The following is a 20,750-nucleotide window of genomic DNA, read 5'->3' as shown; positions in this document are numbered from 1 at the left end:
TTAAGACCCTTCTTAAAACCTATCACTTTGATCAAGCTTTTGGTCACCTGGCCTAATATCTCCTTACGTGGCTCGGTGTAAAGTTTAGTCTGATAACGTTCCTGTGAATCACCTTGGGATGTGTGGCTACGTTAAAGAAGCTTTATACATGCATGCTGTTTTTTTCTTTTTTCAGTCTGGAGCAGAGTGATAGCAGCAAGGTAAAATACCGAAGCTAGACTTCCTGTTTTTGATAGTTTTAGCTAGACAGCTGAAGGCGCAGCCCCCAATGGTGGGGCGGAGGGAGGGAGTGATGCACAAGAACTGGACTGAGGAGTTAAAGATTTGGGTGGGGGTTACAGAGACAGGAAGGAGAAAGGCAATGTATGGAGTTAAACACAAGGATGACCATTTGAGGTGTTGTGAAACTGGGAGTCAATGTTGGTCAGCAAGGATAGGAATGATGGGGTGGAAATTTGATTGGGGGATTCAGACAAGGTGTTGCATGAGTGATGGGCACAGATCTGGGAGGTGACAACATGTTCAAGGATTTCGGAAAGGAAGTTTCGAGACAGCCCTTTATTCTCTCTTTCCTTCAACTACCTATTCTATTCTTAAATGTAGGCATAAATGTCTGTACTTTAAGCACTGACTCTAGTAGTGTATATAACAGCCTCACAACCCTCTGTGTAAAAAAGGTTTCTCCACTTTGTCCTAAATATCTCAACTTAATCTTAGATCTATGTCTGCTTATTCTAGACCACTCAATCACTGCTGTTTTTATCCCTTCATAATTTTAAACACCTCTAACAAATTACCATCCTTGTTTCTAGCAAAAACAGCTCCAATTTCTCAAGCCTTCCTTTTTGTATTTCCTCATAGCAGACTGCATCCTAGTGAATCTGTAATGGGCCCTCTCCATTACCTCAACATATTTCCTTTAGTGTGGCTCCCAATACTGCACACAGTACTCCAACTGTGCCCTAATAAAGTTTTATATAAATTCACCATTACATCTCAACTTTTATATTCTGTACCTTTGCCATAAAACCAGTATTCCATTAGTTTTTTTCTATAGTGTTCTCCACTTTGTATGATGCATTTCATGTCTGAACCCCCAAATCCCACTTCTCTTCCCTATCACCCAGCTTTTTTCCATTCAAAGTATAATAATAATTTTTTTTTCACCCAAAATGTACCAAACCACATTTATTGACATTGAATTCCATCTCCCACAGTGAACAGCAGCAGTCCCAGAACAGAACCCCACGGGACATCAAAATCCACTTCCAATCACGCTGGAGAAACTGCCCTTAACTCCTACACTCTGTTTCGTCCCTTCTAACCAGTTTTTAATCTGATCTACCCTCACCTAATTCCACACCGCTTAATCTACTCCAATAGTTTATTGTATGCAACCTTGTTGAAGGCTTTCTGAAAGTCCATGTACACCAGATCCACTGCATTTACCCATCCTACCATATCTGTCATGTCCTTAAGAAAGTCCATTGAGTTTATATGGAGGAAGAGGTTCAGGGTAGGACAAGAGGGCAGGTCACGAACACGAGACCCTCCCAAAACTCCCTCCCTGAGACTTACCTGAGTGCCGGCGACTGTTACTTTGGTGTTGGCAGGCGACCTTTTGCTGCCAGAAATTCTGCTCTTGCCTGCCAGCCAGCAGATGAGGCCCAGGAGTTAAAATTGCCCAGGCCTCACACTGCCAAGTGTTTAGCATTTGCCTCATCTCTTGCCCCCCCTCCCCCCGATTCCAGCTTAAATTTGAGGCTTCTATCCTCCGCCCTGACGTGAGCAAGGATTGTTCTTTAGCCCATATCTGAGGTCATTCCTTTTCTCACAGAGAAGGGGATACCCAGCCTGCGATTTCCTGTCCAGTAAAATGGATGGGTGAGGAATGGTGGACTGAGGAGTGCAGAAGCTGAAAATCCCAGACAAGCACTCCCGATCCAGCATCAGTGAACATATGTTTTTTTCGGACTTGAATCTGGAGAATATGGTAGTTATTCCTGACCGAGTATCAACAGCTGTCTGATGGGCCAGGGACACTCCCTGCAGAGTCTCAGCTCTATGCAAGAGGGACAGAGGTCCATTTTGCATAGCCAGCAAGTGATGCAAATCAGCAGAATAACTCCAGGCGACCAGCATGCGTCACTCTAGTACCATGTCAGCCATTCTCTCCTGCCTTCCAGCCTATCACAGTCCTTCCCTTTGTTCTTTCCTCCCCTCCTCCCTGCCCCTGCTGAACAATCTCTCTTCTCTAACCTTTTCCAGTTCTGATGAAGGGTCCTCGACCCGAAACTTTGACTCTGTTTCTCTCTCCTCGATGCTGCCTGACCTGCTGGGTGTTTCCAGCATTTTCTTTGTTACTCTGGTACCATTATTCACCCGGTACCTGGAAATGACCATGTCAAATGTCTGGATATCCTTCTTCGTGTTGGGTTGTTGTTTCCTCGTGCTGTGGGAATTGCCCTGTATCCCTGATGCACCAGCATTTCACCATTTGAGTCACCCTTCGGCAATAGGAAACCAAAAACAACACCAGTATGTATCTGCAGATGCAGGACACTAGAAAAAGAACAGAACACCATTTTACAGATCACCAATTATGCTGGTATTGGATTTGTCAACAAGAGGCAGAATTGGATAGTGATAATTGTACACAGCGGAGGTGTTACCTGTGAGTCACCGCATCCCTTATGGGAATGAGTGAGTGAACAGAGTTAATTGGCAATACTAAGTGTACATGATCCGTGAAAAAGATGTGCTAGACAGCCTGGAGCAACTTTGCAAAACCCATGTGGAATGGAAGCAGCTCTTCATCATTTCTGTATTATATCTTGTTTTATATGACTGGGGAGAAAGCAGGGTAATGTGTTCTTAAATAACTACCGTCACGAAGGAAGTTGATCTGCAGATGAGCCAGGCTACATCAGTTTTGTTTGAAAGGGAATCTTGAATTAGTGATCCCTGGAAGGACAATGCATTTTTGTACAACTTATTAAAAACTATTTTAATTCTGCAAAGGCAATAACGTGAGACCATTTCATTTTAACTGTTTGCACTGTAGTGGTTGGAACTAAAATCTGATGCAGTTAATTAAGAAGGTGCAGTGTTACAGTCCAGACAATGTCCTAGCGGACAATAAGAATGGTTCCTGTGGAGGTCAGGTGTCAAAAGTAAATGAAACTTCAGAGACCACTGCTTCCTCCTCCTCTACTGAGGCAGCCAAAGAGTGGAGTGTAATCCCCACCCACACAATATTTCATCAGGCAGACACAATCAAAAGCTCTGAAAAGAACTTATTAGAGATTTGAATTTGTTATTGTTTTCGAACAGTTTTTGCAGCATGTAAGTATTGTACTACAAACAGAAAATGCTGGAATCACTCAGCAGGTCAGGCAGCATCTGTGGAGAGAGAAACAGAGCTAACGTTTCAGGTCATCGGCCTGAAATGTTGGGCCAGAATTTGCAGTGGGTATGACGGCGTATTCTTGAGAGTATGCCATCATACCGCCTTTGAAATGGACCGCAAGCTTGGGATTTCTGCATGCGCTAAATCCCAAACTTGCGATCTGTCAAGTTATGACTTGACAGATCATTCGCACCACCTTGGAAATCACAATTGCTGGTGCAGAGTTGGCTAATTGCCCACTAACTGCCCAGCAATTACGTACGAAAATTTTACGGCTGGTGCAAACAGGCTCAGGGCCTGTTTGCTTCAGTGTAAGGGGATACCTCAGGCATGTTTCAACATTTTCAGCTCAGAAATCGGACTGTTTAATTTTCTGTGATCCGAGTGTACCATTTGAGGTGTTTGAATTGATCTATAGATCAACATCCCTGATGTGCCTCAATAATTCCGAGACTCGATGTTAGCGAAACAAAACAAGGCTTTTATTAACTTAGAAAGTAACACGTAAGAGAGAGAGGTATCTTCCTTCTGGAGACTGAGGCCAGACTGAGCTAGCTTACAAAAGGGGCCAGGTATGGGCGGAGCCCTACACACACAGCACATTCCAGCACATTCCAATAAACAATACAATGAGGACTGGGGGAAGGGAAATGACACTGAAACCGACCACAGTCACAGGCAGTGATGAATGGAATATTTCATCACAATCCCCATTCATAACTCAACTTTGCTAATTAAACATACACAAAGTATAATCTGCTCCTCTGTTCTTGCATACAGCTGCATCTGTATCAAATGCGTTTTTCTTGATTCTGCAAAGATTGGAGTTTTAATGATTATTATTACCAGCAAATTAATTTTTTTTAACAGCACTAAGATGTAACAAAGTTGGTGGAATGAAGCTAATTAGGAATTAAATTCCAATCATGTAAAGTAATTGTAATTAAATCTGATTACAGGATTCGATTTTGAAATGATCTAAAATCTAACTCTGTTTGCTGATTGGAGCACCAGGCCCACGTGATCCCTGGTACCCTTCCGCACACGCTGCACTCCTGGGATCCATGGGCCATTAGGCTGCCCTCGAATATGCAGCGTCAGAGAACAAGTTCATGAAGGAGGGTCCCCATCAGGTAAGTTTGTGTTCTGTTCGGATGCCGGCGGCATACTCCGTAGGTACGCTGTCGACTGCAAAATCTCCCCCCCCCCCCCCATTAACTCTGTTTCAATCTCCACACATGCTGCCTGACCTACTGCGTGTTTCCAGCATTCTCTATTTTTATTTCCGATTTCCAGCCTCCGCAGTATTTTGCTTTGGCTGAAGTATTGCACTGCTGGTTTCTTGGTGTAATTTTCTGCTTCTGTGTAATTATTTTACTGGTAAATCAATCTACTTGTTTAGTTGGAATGTGACACTTAGTGTGATGCTAGCCACCTTTTGGAGTGAACTAGAGAGTGTGGTGGGGGGACCATGTGGTCTGCAGTGTGTGATCCTGGTGCGTAGTCCTGTGGCATTCTATCCCAATCACAACTTACCGAAGGGGCAAGGTTCAAATTGAAGGTACCTTACTCTGCTTATGGGAACCATTTTTTTGCTTTGGGTACAAGTCTGAAGTGCCAGAAAATAGCCTGAATAGTAATACTGTGCCTTCTTAATTAACTGCTTCAGATTTTAGTTACAGCCATGACCTACCAAAATAATTAAATTGAAATGGTTTTACATTATTTCTTCTGTAGTCTTAGAGTTGTTTTTTTTTTAAATAAATACAGTGACAAAAATGTGGATGTAAAAATTTGCAATGTTTTCAAACTCTAGTTCCTGCAGATCTTGTAGTTTTTCTATGTACCTTTGTTGAAGAGTGCAAAATGCAATGCAGGTAGTTATGGCATGTGACATATTAACAGCTGACCTTTTGGGGCTACCCTTCACAGTAAAATAAAACCAGTTAATGTTGTTCTTATAGCGCAAAAAACCTTGGAGAAACTCCAAGAAATTTCCTTACTGAGGGTAAGTTGCCATCTCCAACATCATGGGTGGCCTGGAAAACTGGGCCAAGTGCCCAGTTGTAGACCTTTTCTGTCTGGTTTACATTTTTTAAAAATGGGTAGCCCATTAAGAAACTGATGGTCTGGCCAAAAAACAGACAAGTGGCAACCCTGCGGTGGTATGATGTGATGATGTGCATCAGTGTATAAGGCACTGTGCAGGACCTAAATTGAGGTTGATGCATCACTATTCCAGAATCAGACCATCTGTTGGATGGATCTCGCAGGTTAAGTGTATCGAGTTTAGATTCACTACTAACTTGGCCCAAGATTTACCCTGATACCAATTTCTGCTTTTTGTGGTTTAGCAACAGCATGAAACTCAGGATGATTGAAACACTTAACTACTAATACATTACAATGCGAGTGTCATTTCTGAAAAGCCCACATTGGGTTGCCCCAACCCTGCTATCAGTCAGACTCATGTTAAGTCACCAACACTTCATCCGATCTGTGTTGATTATTGCACTGCAACCAGGAATTAAGGTGTTAAGCCAGCAAAAGGCAAACTTGTCTGGTCACTAAAAACAGCCAGAGGCAATGTCCCTATTGAGCATGAAGGTGCGCGTGATCAAACAGATAAGTTTTTGTTTAAGAAATCAGGCTAAAGCTTAGAAGACCTTATCTGAGAGAACACCACCTGTTGCGTAAAGGACTGTGTTGTATTGGCTTGATACTGATATTGATTATTTTCAAACCGTAAATGGCTTGTAAGATTCTGACGGCTGGAAGGTAAGACCTTTTGATCTGTCAGTCTTTCCTGAACCGTCTCCGTGCTGTTGTTTTAAGTGAGGCAAGATAATTTATTTTATTACAATGATTAATAATTAATGCATTGGACGTGACTTACTATTTTATTCCTACTTCCAGTATCGTGAGGTTAAAAGTTTCAACTGATTATTTATAATGTTTTTGTACGTGTGCATTCTGCATTTCCAGTTGACTCATACACTATTTACAGCTAGTTTTTCTTGTGTCCCATTTATACTGTACCAAGCTGTAAAAAGAAAGAACAGAAAGAATTTGCGTTTCTATAGCGCCTTTCATGACCTCGGGGTGTCTCAAAGCGCTTTACAGCCAATGAAGTACTTTTGAAATGTATCACTGTTGTAACGTAGGAAACGCGGCAGACAATTTGCGCACAGCAAGCTCCCACAAAAAGCAATGTGACAATGACCACATAATCTATTTTAATGATGTTGGCTGAGGAATAAATATTGGCCAGGACACCAGGGAGAACTGCCCTGCTCTTCTTTGAATAGTGCCATGGGAACTTTTACGTCCACAGATGGGGCCTCGGTTTAACGAAACATCCGAAAGACGGCACTTCCGACAGTGCAGCACTCCCTCAGCACTGCACTGGAATGTCAGCCTAGATTTTGTGCTCAACTCTGGAGTGGGGCTTGAACCCACAACCTTCTGACTCAGGCGAGGGTGCTACCCACTGAGCTTTCTTGTTAATAGTGGGCTGAATGGGCAGCTGTCGTTCTACTGTCTGCTCACACAGCTGTTTACTGGAGGAGTTGTAAAGCTCTGAGCACACGTATGCCATTGCGCACGCACAGTTCCTCTCAGCCTTCAGCGGTTGGTGAGATGTCTGTTGATGTAACAGTATGGATTGAGAAGCACCGACTGTAAAAATATTTGGAATTTCAAGGTTGCTCATTGGGTTGCCAGAATTTATTTTTAAAATGCAGCAATCCACCTGTTACTGCAGGTGCCTAAATGAGGTTCTGATCATTTCTGACTTCACTACGTAATAACAGCCTTTTCATGATATCTGGTGAATTCCTGCAGATAGAGACAACATCCCCTTTACCCAAAGATATTGGAGCCTGAGCACTTTTAATTGCCCCAAGGTACTTCACAGAGACGTAAGGAACAAAATGGATGCTGAACCAAAGGAGGAGATATTAGGAAGGGTGGAGGTGAGGCTGGCCAGGAGAGTATGGCAATAGTTGACTTTGGAGGTGACCGAGACAGGGAGGAGGGTTTCAGCAGCAGATGGGCTGTCACATAGAATTACATAGAAATAACAACACATAAACAGGCCATTCAGCCCATCAAGTTTGTGTTGATGCTTAGATAGGCTAAGTGAGTGGGCAAAATCTGGCAGATGGAGTTTAATGTGGGAAAATGCGAGGTTATCCACTTTGGTAGGAAAAATAAAAAAGTAAATTATTATTTAAATGGGGAGAGATTACAAAATGCTGAGGTACAGAGGGATCTGGGGGTCCTTGTACATGAATTACAAAAAGTTAGCATGCAGGTACAGCAAGTAATTAGGAAGGCAAATGGAATGTTGGCCTTTATTGCAAAGGGAATGGAGTATAAAAGTAGGGAAGTCTGTTACAACTGTACAGGGCGTTGGTGAGACCACACCTGGAATACTGCGTACAGTTTTGGTCTCCTTATTTAAGGAAGGATGTACTTGCATTGGAGGCAGTTCAGAGAAGGTTCATGAGGTTGATTCCGGAGATGAAGGGGTTGTCTTATGAAGAACGGTTCAGCAGGTTGGGCCTATACTCATTGGAGTTTAGAAGAATGAGAAGTGAATTTATTGAAACACAAGATTCTGAGGGGGCTTGACAGGGTAGATGCTGAGAGGATGTTTCCCCTCGTGGGGGAATCTAGAACTAGGGGTCATAGTTCCTGAATAAGGGGTCGCTCATTTAAGACGGAGATGAGGAAGAATTTCTTCTTTCCGAGGGTCGTGAATCTTTTGACTTCTCTACCCGAGAGAGCTGTGGAGGCGGAGTCATTGAATATATTCAAGACTGAAATAGACAGATTTTTGAACGACAAGGGAGTCAACGGTTATGGGGAGCGGGCAGGGAAGTGGAGATGAGGCCAAGATCAGATCAGCCATGATCTTATTGAATGGCGGACCAGGCTTGAGGGGCCAAACCTCCTGCTCCTACGTCTTCTGTTCTTATCCTCCACACAAGTGGTGGTCCTAATTGGTTTGGTCTACCCTGTTCCCACTATTCCGCCTTGCAAGGCATATGGGGCCAGGCCGGGGTGGAGGCCACTGATGCACACTTGGAACTGTCGGCCCATCCCGATATACATATGACACCATCCCTGGGATTTGGGGCAGGGTCTCTTGTCTTGGGGTTCTGCTCTCCCACACTAATGCCAGCAGAGTGGGGCCCAGGAATTTCAAGGCCTGTTGCACCCATTTACTGATCTTACAACTGAGATGCAGTGTAAAGATCATGACTGTTCCAATTGGCCTGCTTTATTTCTAGCTTTACAAATGCTATACAATATATTGAAATTAACAGTCACCATATTAATAGGAACATGTAATAATACCCGGTCAAGAGCTCTAGAACTGGGATTATGAACTGCAATTATAAAGCATCACTAACATAGTTACAACAGTGCTTCAAAGATACTTCATTGGCTGTAAAGTGCTTTGGGATGTCCTGAGGTTGTGAAAGGCGCTATAGAAATGCAAGTCTTTCTTTCTAGAAAAATGGCCCAAGGTATTTAAAGGATGTAAGGAAAAGTGGACAACAAGCCAAAGTAGTAGCAATTAGGAGAAGAGAACAAAAGCTCAGGTAGGTTTTACAGAGAGGCTTAGAGGAAGAGAGGGAGGTGGAGAGTTGGTGGCCACCAATAGGTGGAACAAAGAGAGGGTGGGGAGTGGGAACATGAGGCTGAAGTTAGAGAGAGAGAGTTCAGGCAGGGTTGACGCACTGCTGGAGAGGCTTACATGGGTCGGGCAGACAGGGGCTATGGAGAGATTGAAATTCTAGGAAGAGAATTTTAAATGCGAGGTTTTGGAGGAACTGGGAGCCAACCATGATGCAGCTGATCAGACATTTACAAAGTATACAAAATATTTCCATCTGTTACGTATGGTTTACAAAACTGTACATTTGTAAATTACTAGTGCACATGTTTAGAGCAAGCTTCCACAGGCTAAAAATTTAGGAAATGTTTGGCCTTTAAGCAAACTTACAGGATAGAGCTTTGAATTGGTGAAGTTTACATCCAACTGCTTAACTCACTCGTTCATCATTCTTGTGTGTTTTATGCAGGTGTCAATCCATTTATAGTAAAAATGGGTTAATGGCTGCATAAAAGTAGCACACACTGGCATATAATACAAGTGTGTTAAGTGTATGCACCTGAACTTCGCCCATCAGAAGTTGCACCCTTCTCCCCAACAGTTATGCGCTGTCTTAAGTCTGGCCTATATGTGTCTCCATCCCACACCAATGTGGGTGACTCTTAATTGCCATCTCAGGCCACTCATTCGTATCAAACTTGGGCAACTAGGGATGGGCAATAAATGTCAGCCTTCCCAGCGACACCCACATCCCAAGAATGAATGAATGAAGTGGATAACCTATATTTCTGAGTCTTCACAGATACTACAACTGAATTCTACCCAATATCAACTTGAACATTAGTATTTTCATTGATTGGTAGCCCTAGAAATTCCTGGGGCCATGCACCTCCTATGTAAGTGTGGCGGAACGGACGCCTGCCTGCCCTCACCGAAGGCCACAGCCACCATCCAAGGTCCCGAGGACAGGGTCTTTTCCATAACCAGGACAGGCTGCTAGTCCCTGCCAGGGCACATCAGCGGTGCCCACCCTTCTGAGGTGGAACGGTGCCTGAGGTCCACCCTCCGAGCCACAAAATGGGCCAAATATATATATTTTTAAACAGTTCTTTGGCTTCCGACTGCAGAATGGATCAATCGCCATATTTTAGTCAATGTTTGGGGCCTTCAGTAGGTCTCACAGGGACTCGTGCCAGTTCTCAGCTGGTATGAGTGTGGGTGAGGCTTTTCAGACGGGAGGAATTTCCCCGAGATGCCCTGGAGCACCTCCTGACAATTCCTCTTGGCGCAGAGGAAGCAGACGTGAGATCCGCCCATGGTCCGCTGACTGGAACTTAAAGTTCCCATTTAAACAGGGTGGAATCCTGGTAGAGCAGGTTCTGGCCCAGCATATAGCCCATACCATGCCTCCAGGCAAAAATCGGACTTGCACCCTCTCCCAACCTGGGAATTTTGGCCGATATAATTTATGTAGAAACTTTAAAAAAAAATTACACACACAACTTTAGATCTCCAACTGACTTAAAACAGAACTAGGAGCGTTTTTCTGCACTCATATAAAGGTAGCTTTAAAATCTGGTTGTACTCCACTGCGCATGTTTGTTCAGTGATGGCATAAAATGAGATCGCCAAGGTTATATCGGTTGGTAAATTGGAAATGTCCAACCAGATTATGAAATTTACACTCGCGTATTCCGCAATATAGTGTCAAGTGTTGATGTAAGATGGTGTACTGACTCGTGTCTTTTGACAGCTGAACCGATGCGGGCTACATTTTTGACTTTACACGGCACATGACTTTCCAAGCAGAATGGGCAGAAAGTCATAAATTTCCAATAAGCGTTGCTGGCTGGTGAGCATTCCCCCTGGTAACACAAAGTCAGAAAGTTACCCCTGTGTTATAAATAAACACCGAGTGAAGTTACAGCTCCCAGCACATTCATTCTGTTAATGGCTCAATGACATGTACTAAGGTTGAACATACTCTTAAACCTAGAAATTTCTTGTAGCAATATTAGTAGCCGCTAGCAATCTTCAGGAAGAGACAAACAGCTTAAACCAAGATGGGGACCATTTGAACAGGGACTTCTAGGCAAAGTTTTTGGCTAACAGTCTGACCTGGCTCAGCGGTAGCACTCTAGCCTCTAATTGGAAGGTCGTGGGTTTGAGCCCCACTCCAGGAATTGAGCACGTAATCTCCCCTGACACTCCAGTGCAGTACTGAGGGAGCGCTGCACTGCCAGAGGTACTGTCTTTCGGATGCGACGTTAAACTGCGGTCCCTGTCCGCCCACTCAGGTGCATGTAAAAGATCCCATGGCACTATTAAAAAGAGCAGGCGAATTCTCCCTGGTGTCCTGGCCAATATTTATCCCTCATCCAACATCACTTGTATCACATTGTGGGATCTTGCTGTGGACAAATTGGCTGCTGCGTTGCCCTACATTACAACAGTGACTACTAAAAGAAGTACTTGGTTGGCTGTGAAGCACTTTGGGACATCCTATGCTTATAAAAGGCGCTATATCAGTGCAAGCTCTTTTTTTGTCTGAATAAAAGCTATCATCAGAGTCCCACTTATATATGGTTAAAAGCAAATGTTGTTATGCTGCAAAGTACTCCTCTCCCTTAGCCCATATTATACTTTTTCTGACTGTCCTATGTGATGGAGGAGTAATTCCCAATTTACTTCCTTCTTCACACCCTTCTGGAGGTCTGAAAGTTGCCAGGTGTGATAAACTGATGTCAGTTGTCAGCTCAATTGAATTGATGTTGACACAAAGCTGCCAATTATTTTGACATTTACCAGAAGACATGTACTACTGCAGCTGATTTTGTTATTGTCCATTTTCAACACATTTCTTCAGATATTATTATCGATTTCTATTGTTTCTTTAAAAATACTGACCACTGAACAAGAATTGCCAGATCCTTTATTGGTAATGTTTTGTAAATAGATGCCCTGCACAGAATCTTCGTTCAGTCTAATTTTAAGACCAATAACAAATATTTATGTAAAAGATATGTACATCAGCTTGTCAGTAGGAGGTAATAAGCAATTGGACAAATATATATCAAAAACAAAAAACAGTCTACCATATTCAAATTATATATCTGCCCCTTAAGTTATATCTTAAATGTTTTGTTATTTACCTGGCACCCTTCAATTAACATGATGTTTTATTGATAGATTCAATACCTTGCAGTGAATTGTACTGATACCTGCACATATCCTTTTTACAATTATAGGGCACAGATGCTATCACAATGTATTTCTTGTCATGTCACCTCAGCTAATAAGTCACTGAACAATTGGTAAAAGCAGGCTCCAATCTGACAGATACCTTGATAAAATCACTAAGTCAGTGCATTGGATTATACATCGAAAGTATATCAAATTGTTTGCAAACGACTCCTAATGACAATAAGCAAGGTTACCAAAAGAGGGAACTATCCAATACTTGGAATGCTGAATTACATGTTCACCAACACAATCTTCTCACCATTTCCTTCATGTATTGGATGACAATAACATTTACAGAAAGGTCTCTGCCTCTCGCTCTCAGAAGGGTGCGTATGGATGTTTCAATGCAGGATGTACAATATTTTAATTGAAGTTTGCGTGCTTGCATCTGAATCTGCGCAAAAATAATAACTGCTCTTCCCTGAAGCAATTCGCTTGAGTCTTTTGTCCCGTTTGTATGCCAGCGCTGCTGTGCACTTGTGAGATTAGTTTACTGTCGGAGCCTAATATAAATTGCTGCCATCTTGTTTTGGTGGCTGGTGGGCTAGGTTCTCAGCTCAGACCATGCAGACCAGTAATATGGGGGGTGACATTCATGGCCGCCTGCTGACACCTGCTACAGCATGTGACTAGATGCATAAAGTCCTCCGTAAGCACCTCCAAATATGCAATATTGCACAGTTGCTTTAATTCCAAATCTCCCACAGTCACAGTTGTTTTGGTGCTGGCACCAGACTCTTAATCTGCCCCAGAATATATATAAAAAAGGCAAATGTGGAACACGGTAACTGCATCAGATGGCAGGACTGGTACAACTGTGCGTTACACAGCTGGCTCATGCGGTCACTTAACCGCTAACTTGCTTGATTTGTCTTACAGATTGTTCACTGTTGGAGCTCTCTGGGGTTTCTACAGGTTTCCAAAGCAGTGGGATGTTGTACGAAATATAATTGTTTTTTTCCCAGCAGGGAACTCTTGCCCTGGAAATGTTTGACATTTTAAATGTAAATCATTGTTTTCTGACTTTAGGACATTGAAAGCACGAACCTTTCACTAACTTATTGTAGTCCTCTGGCAATCCCCCCTATCGCCAGTCCTCAGCACTGGGCATGTGCAGACCCCACTGTTTTCCTCACTCTGTGAAAGTGGAAAATTCCATTCACTACCTCACTCGCATCATTGACAAGACTACAAACTCATTATGTGATGTCACCGTTGTGTAACACTGTGCTGCATTCCTAAATGTTTCCATCTTTTGGTGAAGGACGCGACTGCTGCCAATGAAACGGAAGCTGCATCAAAGCGTTCTGCACATGCGGGCTTCCGGCTCGTTACGGGAGCGGGCTCGTTGAAAACAATTGAAAAATGCTGGTGAGGGAGCGGGCTCTGGGGAAAAGTGCTGGGGAAGGAACGGGCCCTTGGGGGAAAAAAAGCAGAAACATCATGCTTCCGGTTCCAGATTAATACGCAGTACGCTTCTGTGCTGCTTCCAGTCATTGGCAGCAGTCACTCCGTTTGGTGAATTCTGGTGGTTATTAATATGGGGGTTATCGGTGGTATGAAATGGAACACTTTTTCAGGGTTGCTATCAAACACTCCCGGTTAGCTATAGCCAGCTGCAGATTAAAGTCTCCCTGCTCTGTTCCAACAATGTATTAACACCCCTAACGTGGGAGAGTATTAGAACTTCCAATGTTACTAATGAGGATGGTTATTGTTAGATCCGTGTATCTTGATGTTGTGTCCTTCAATAATTAGACAAGAGACTGCAGGGAACGATCAACAGGTGTTTACTGGATGAGGGTTACTCTAAAACTAATTGTACAGATCCCTACTCAGGGTTTATATACAGGTGTGGTCACTGCCAGTACTACAGTATACAGGAGCTGTAAAAAGTAGTTCTCCCCTTAAAGGTACATACATTACAATTCCTCCCCTTTTAGATTAACAGTACCATAACATTCATTTAACAATTAAATATCAACTAATTACAATTAACACTTTTAACATGCAACATTAACTGAAAATAGTCTATTTATAAATTCAGTCTTTGGGGAGGCTTCCTGATCCTTTCTGGATAGCGCCTTTCCTGAGTGTCTTGCTTTTGGTGCGGAGGCAATTCTGGCCCCCTGTCATCGGTTGGTTCATCCGCTTCCGATGCTACTGTTTCTGGGGTAGATGCTACCTGTACGTTTGGTTCATCACCAGGTATGTATGGGCGAGACATGGGGTTGACTCGTTCCTGTGACTCTAGGATCTGGTCAACATGGCATCTCACAATGTTCTCCCCAACATCCACTGTGTACATTAGTGGCCCCTGCCGTGTGCATATCGTTCCTGGTTGCCATTTCTCTGTTCGGTAGTCGCGGGCCAAGACTGGTTGCCCTACATTGAAGCTCCTTGTTGGCTTCTCATGGATGTGCTAGAATTGCTTATTCTCAACATCTCTTCGTACATTTGGTCTGAGCAAATCCAGACGAGATCTCAACCTTCGGTTAAAGAACATCATGGCTGGGGTCTGGTTGGTGACTGCATGTGTCACATTTCTGTAGGCTAACAGGAAATTGTCCACCTTATGTTGCAGTGGAATGTCGTCATCGCACATGGCCCTTACTGCTTTTTTAAAGGTTTGTATGAACCTCTCAGCCAATACATTTGTAGCTGGATGATACGGGGCGGATGTGTAATGCCTTACCCCATTCCTTTTCATAAATCTTCGAAACTCTTCGGACACAAACTGTGGTCTGTCATCAGAGCAAATCTGCTCTGGCAAGCCGTTCCTGGCAAATATGGTCCGTAGGACTGCAATAGTTTTCTCCGTGGTGGTGGAGGGCATTTTGATCACCTCAGGCGATTTCGAGTGCGCATCCACGGCTATTAAAAACATTGAGTCCATGAATGGACCAGCAAAATCAATATGCACCCGTTGCCATGGAGATGGGGGCCACTCCCATGGGTGTAGAGGGGCATGTGGTGGTGCATTTTGGACCTTCTGGCATCCTGAGCAGCTCTTTGTCAGGTCCTCGATTTGCTGATCGATCCCCGGCCACCACACAAGCCCTAGCAAGGCTTTTAATTTTCACCCGTCCCAGATGACCTTCGTGAAGCTCATTGAGCACTCTCTCCCTTAACTTGGGTGGGATTACCACTCGGGATCCACACATCAAGGTCCCCTGGCATACTGACAGCTGTTCTCTTCTGGATGAGAATGCTGGCAACAGTGAGTCGCCATGTGTTGGCCATCCCTTCACCGTCAAGTCATATACCCGAGACAGTGTCGGGTCATTTTGGGTCTCCTTCTCTATACCAGCGTTAGTTACTGGCAAGCGTTCAATTATAGTCGAATGAAATATTTCGACAGGGTCCACTGCTGGTGCTTCCTCCGCAGTAGGCAGTGGCAGGCGTGATAGCCCATCACCGTTTCCATGCTGTTTCGTGCCCTTATACTCGATTTCATATTGGTGCGCCCCTAGAAAAAGGGACCATCTTTGTAGCCGTTGCGCAGTCATCAACGGAACGCCCTTCTTTGGATTAAAGATGGAGACAAGTGGTTGGTGGCCAGTCAGCAAGGTGAACTTCTGCCCGTGCAGATAGTGGTTGAACTTTTTCACTCCCCGCACTAGGCTGAGGGCCTCCCTGTCAATCTGGGCGTAGTTACGCTCGGCTGAGGTTAGTGACCGAGACGCAAAGGCTACTGGCCTCTCCGAGCCGTCCGGAAATTTGTGCGACAGCACCACTCCAATGCCTATAGGGTGATGCATCACACGCCAACCGAATTGGTAGTGCTGGGTTGAAATGAGCCAACACCTCTTTTGATGTGATCAATTCTTTGCTCTTCTGAAAAGCTCACTGACATTTGTCATTCCATTTCCATGGTACCCCCGTTTGCAGTAGGGTGTTCAGTGGGTGTAGTACTGTAGACAAATTCGGCAAGAACTTATGGTAGTAGTTCACCAGCCCGAGGAACGACCTCAGTTGTGACACATTTTCCGGTGCTGGAGCCTTGACTACTGCCTCAATCTTTTCAGGGGACTTATGTAACCCCTCTTCATCAATAACATGGCCACAATACGAGATCTGCTTCTGGAAAAACTCGCACTTGTGGTGATTAGCTCGGAGCCCATATTCCTTCAATCTAGTGAGCACCTGCTCCAGGTTGGCGAGGTGATCACTGTCATTTTTGCCCGTGACCAGGATGTCGTCCAAATAACACTGGGTCCCTGGAATCCCTTGCAGGACTTGATCCATTGCCCTTTGCCAAATAGCCGGAGCTGATGCTACCCCGAACACCAGCCGGTTGTATTGGTAGAGACCTTTGAGTGTTGATCGTGAGGTACTGTTTCGCGGCGTCTTCTACCTCCATTTGCAGGCACGCCTGGGCCAGATCAATCTTAGTGAAGCGTTTCCCTCCAGATAGTGAGGCGAAAATATCTTCAATCCGCATAAGCATTGTAATTGGTTGCCTGTTTTCCTGCCTTGAGATATATGCTGTAAACTTATTGGTTAGTTGTGGTGGCCATCTTAAATTCAGTTTTCTACAGTTTGGTTGAGACTGGGTGCTCAACATGTACTTGCTGGTTTTTTAAGGTTAATAAAGCCTAGCTTTTGAAAGGCAATCTACTCTTTATTTCACGGATATTGTACAGTGTGAAGGATTGGGTTCACTGTCACCTTAAAGTCCCCACAGATGCGAACCTTCTTTGGTTCCCCAGGCGTATTACTCAACGACCTCTTCATTACAGGAACGATGGGTGTAGCCCACTTGCTCCAGTCCACTTTGGACAGTACTCCTGAACGTTCCAAACCTTCCAGCTCTGCTTCGACGGCTGGGCGGATCGCATAAGGCACCGGTCTGGCCTTAAAAAAAACTTTGGGCTTGCATTTTCCTCTATTTTGATCGTCGCTGTTATGCCTTTTAGTCTTCCGAGTCCCTGCTGGAAGACTTCTTGTGCATCAGTTAGCATTTTTGACAGTCGTCCAGGTATGACGTCGCCATCCTTTTTGGCATCTACAGTCAGTGCTTGTATGGAATGCCAATCTAGCTGTATCTTCCGGATCCATTCACGTCCTAGTAGTGGTGGTCCTCCATCTGGCAATACATATAGGTCCATTTTTGTTGTTTCCTTGCCGTTATATATAACGTTCACCCTTATTTTTCCTTTGAGGTAGACTTTTTGCCCCGTGTACGTCTTCAAGACAATCTCTGTATCTCTCAAGGGTATATGTGAGAATAGCCGCTTATAGTCCCTTCGGTTTATGACTGTTAGGGCTGATCCTGTGTCCAATTCCATTTTCACTTGGACTCCGGCTATCTTGAGCGTGACCCAGATAATTTGTGATCCTTCCGTTTTGATCACATTATGTAGTTTCAGACAACCCAGCTCCTTGCTGTATCACTTTTCTGTTCGTCTGAACTACTCTCCGTCACCTTATGTACCTTCTTGTACTTCTCCTGTGGAGATTTCTTGCTGCTGGTTTTCTTTCCCGACCTGCAGACTCTTGCTATGTGTCCTACTTTTCCACACTGTCTGCACACTTTGTCCTTGAACCAGCAATCCTTATGGTCGTGTGTTGTTCTGCTGCAGCGATAGCACTTCACTGTTCCGTATGACATTTCATTTGTGCCATATTCTTGCGGTCTCCGTTGTATCTCTGCCACGCCCCATGCTGCTGCTTCGTGTGATACTGCCATGCTGAAAGCCTTGTCCAGCGTAAGATTCTTTTCTGATAGAAGCCATTTCTGGGTTCCTTCACTTTGAAGCCCACACACAAACTTGTCCCTTAAAGTATCTGCTAGTCCCGCTCCAAACTGGCAGTGTTTCGATAGCTTGCGCAGTTCCGTTAAATACTCAGCATTACTTTCATCTTTATGCTGGTTCCTTTTGTGAAACTTAAATCTTTCTGCTATCAGCAGCGGTGTGGGGTTTAAGTGGTCCTGTAGGATTGACACTATGTTTTCAAAATCCTTTTCCACTGGCTTCTCTGGGGTTACTAGGTTTCGCAGTAAGCCATACATTTTTGCACCCATTGAATTCAACAATACCAGCGCTTTCCTGTCATCTTGCAGTGCACTTCTATGCGTTCGACATATGTCGTCCAATCTTCGACTTCATTGTCGAACGCTGTGACACTGCCACTCTTCGGCATCCCTGGGTGTGGTTAGACTGGCTCAAAATGGCATCTCCCGCGCTCTCCCTTCTTCCCCGCTGCGGCTTAAAATGGCGTCTCCCGTGCTTTCCTTTCTTCCCCGCTGACGCTGCTCGGCCCTTGAACACCAGCTGCTCTCTGCGCGTTTTCCTGCGCGCCTCTCTCTCCCGTTGACGCTACTCGGCCCTTGAACACCGGCTGCGCTCTGCTTCCTCTCGTTGATGCCACTCGGTCCTGAACACCGGCTGCGCCCTGTGCGCTCTACCCTCTCTCTCTCCCCCGTCGACGCTGCTCGGCCTTTTCCTGTGCCGTCGGTCGGCTCTAGCCACCGCTGTCCAGGAAGGGTCTGCGCACTACCTGTTGCCAGCCCGTTTCACTGGACCACCGTGACCGGAGAACCAAGCCTGGCTCTCGACAGCCTCCCCTGCGATGCTCAAATCTCCGCTGGATGACTGGGAGGTTTCCCGTGGTCGACGCCTGTGCTTCTGGACTCGGCCTTCTTCTTTCACTGTTCTCCAGGAGCGAATCCCTGGGAGGTGATGCAGAGTTGCAGGTAGGTTTGAATCTTCTTGTCGCCAATGTTAGATCTGTGTATCTTGATGTTGACAAGAGACTGCAGGGAACAATCAACAGGTGTTTACTGGATGAGAGTTACCCAAAAACTAACAGTACAGATCCCTACTCAGGGTTTATATACAGGTGTGGTCACTGCCGGTACTACAGTATACAGGAGCTGTAAAAAGTAGTTCTCCCCTTAAAGGTATATACATTACAGTTATTAGAACATTCTCCATTCTTAAACATGGGAGGGTAATAGGGCATGCAACGTTCCTAACTTGGGCGCGTATTACAACATCCAACATTTTATAATATGTGAGGGTGTTAGAACCGCCAACATTCCTAAACACGGGACAGTATCAGAACCACCAGCATTCCTAAACATGGGACAGTATCAGAACCTCCAACATTCCTAGACACGGGAGAGTATCAGAACCTCCAACATTCCTAGACACGGGAGAGTATCAGAACCTCCAACATTCCTAGACACGGGAGAGTATCAGAACCTCCAACATTCCTAAACACGGGAGAGTATCAGAACCTCCAACATTCCTAAACACGGGAGAGTATCAGAACCGCCAACATTCCTAAACACGGGAGAGTATCAGAACCTCCAACATTCCTAAACACGGGAGAATATCAGAACCTCCAACATTCCTAAACACAGGACAGTATCAGAACCTCCAAAATTCCTAAACATGGGAGCGTATCAGGACCTCCAACATTCCTAGACATGAGTATCAGAACCTCCAACATTCCTAAACACGAGAGAGTATCAGAACCTCCAACATTCCTAAATACGGGAGAGTATCAGAACCGCCAACATTCCTAAACACGGGACAGTATCAGAACCTCCAACATTCCTAAACACGGGAGAGTATCAGAATCTCCAACATTCCTAAACATGGGACAGTATCGGAACCTCCAACATTCCTAAACACGGGAGAGTATCAGAACCTCCAACATTCCTAAACACGGGAGAGTATCAGAACCTCCAACATTCCTAAACACGGGAGAGTATCAGAACCTCCAACATTCCTAAACATGGGACAGTATCAGAACCTCCAACATTCCTAAACACGGGAGAGTATCAGAACCTCCAACATTCCTAAACACGGGACAGTATCAGAACCTCCAACATTCCTAAACGTGGGAGAGTATCAGAACCTCCAACATTCCTAAACATGGGAGAGTATCAGAACCTCCAACATTCCTAAACACGGGACAGTATCAGAACCTCCAACATTCCTAAACACGGGAGAGTATCAGAACCTCCAACATTCCTAAACACGGGACAGTATCAGAACCTCCAACATTCCTAAACACGGGACAGTATCAGAACCTCCAACATTCCTAAACATGGGAGAGTATCAGAACCTCCAACATTCCTAAACCCGGGAGAGTATCAGAACCTCCAACATTCCTAAACACGGGAGAGTATCAGAACCGCCAACATTCCTAAACACGGGAGAGTATCAGAACCGCCAACATTCCTAAACATGGGAGAGTATCAGAACCTCCAACATTCCTAAACACGGGACAGTATCAGAACCTCCAACATTCCTAAACACGGGACAGTATCAGAACCTCCAACATTCCTAAACACGGGAGAGTATCAGAACCTCCAACATTCCTAAACACGGGAGAGTATCAGAACCTCCAACATTCCTAAACACGGGAGAGTATCAGAACCTCCAACATTCCTAAACATGGGAGAGTATCAGAACCTCCAACATTGCGGACATGTGAGGGCATTAGAACCTGCAA

The sequence above is a fragment of the Somniosus microcephalus genome, chromosome 8 (assembly GCF_052327205.1).
Source record: "Somniosus microcephalus isolate GS21.2 chromosome 8, FLI_Smic_1.0, whole genome shotgun sequence".
NCBI classification, from domain to species: Eukaryota; Metazoa; Chordata; class Chondrichthyes; order Squaliformes; family Somniosidae; genus Somniosus; species Somniosus microcephalus.
Note: the sequence above shows the minus strand (reverse complement) of the source record.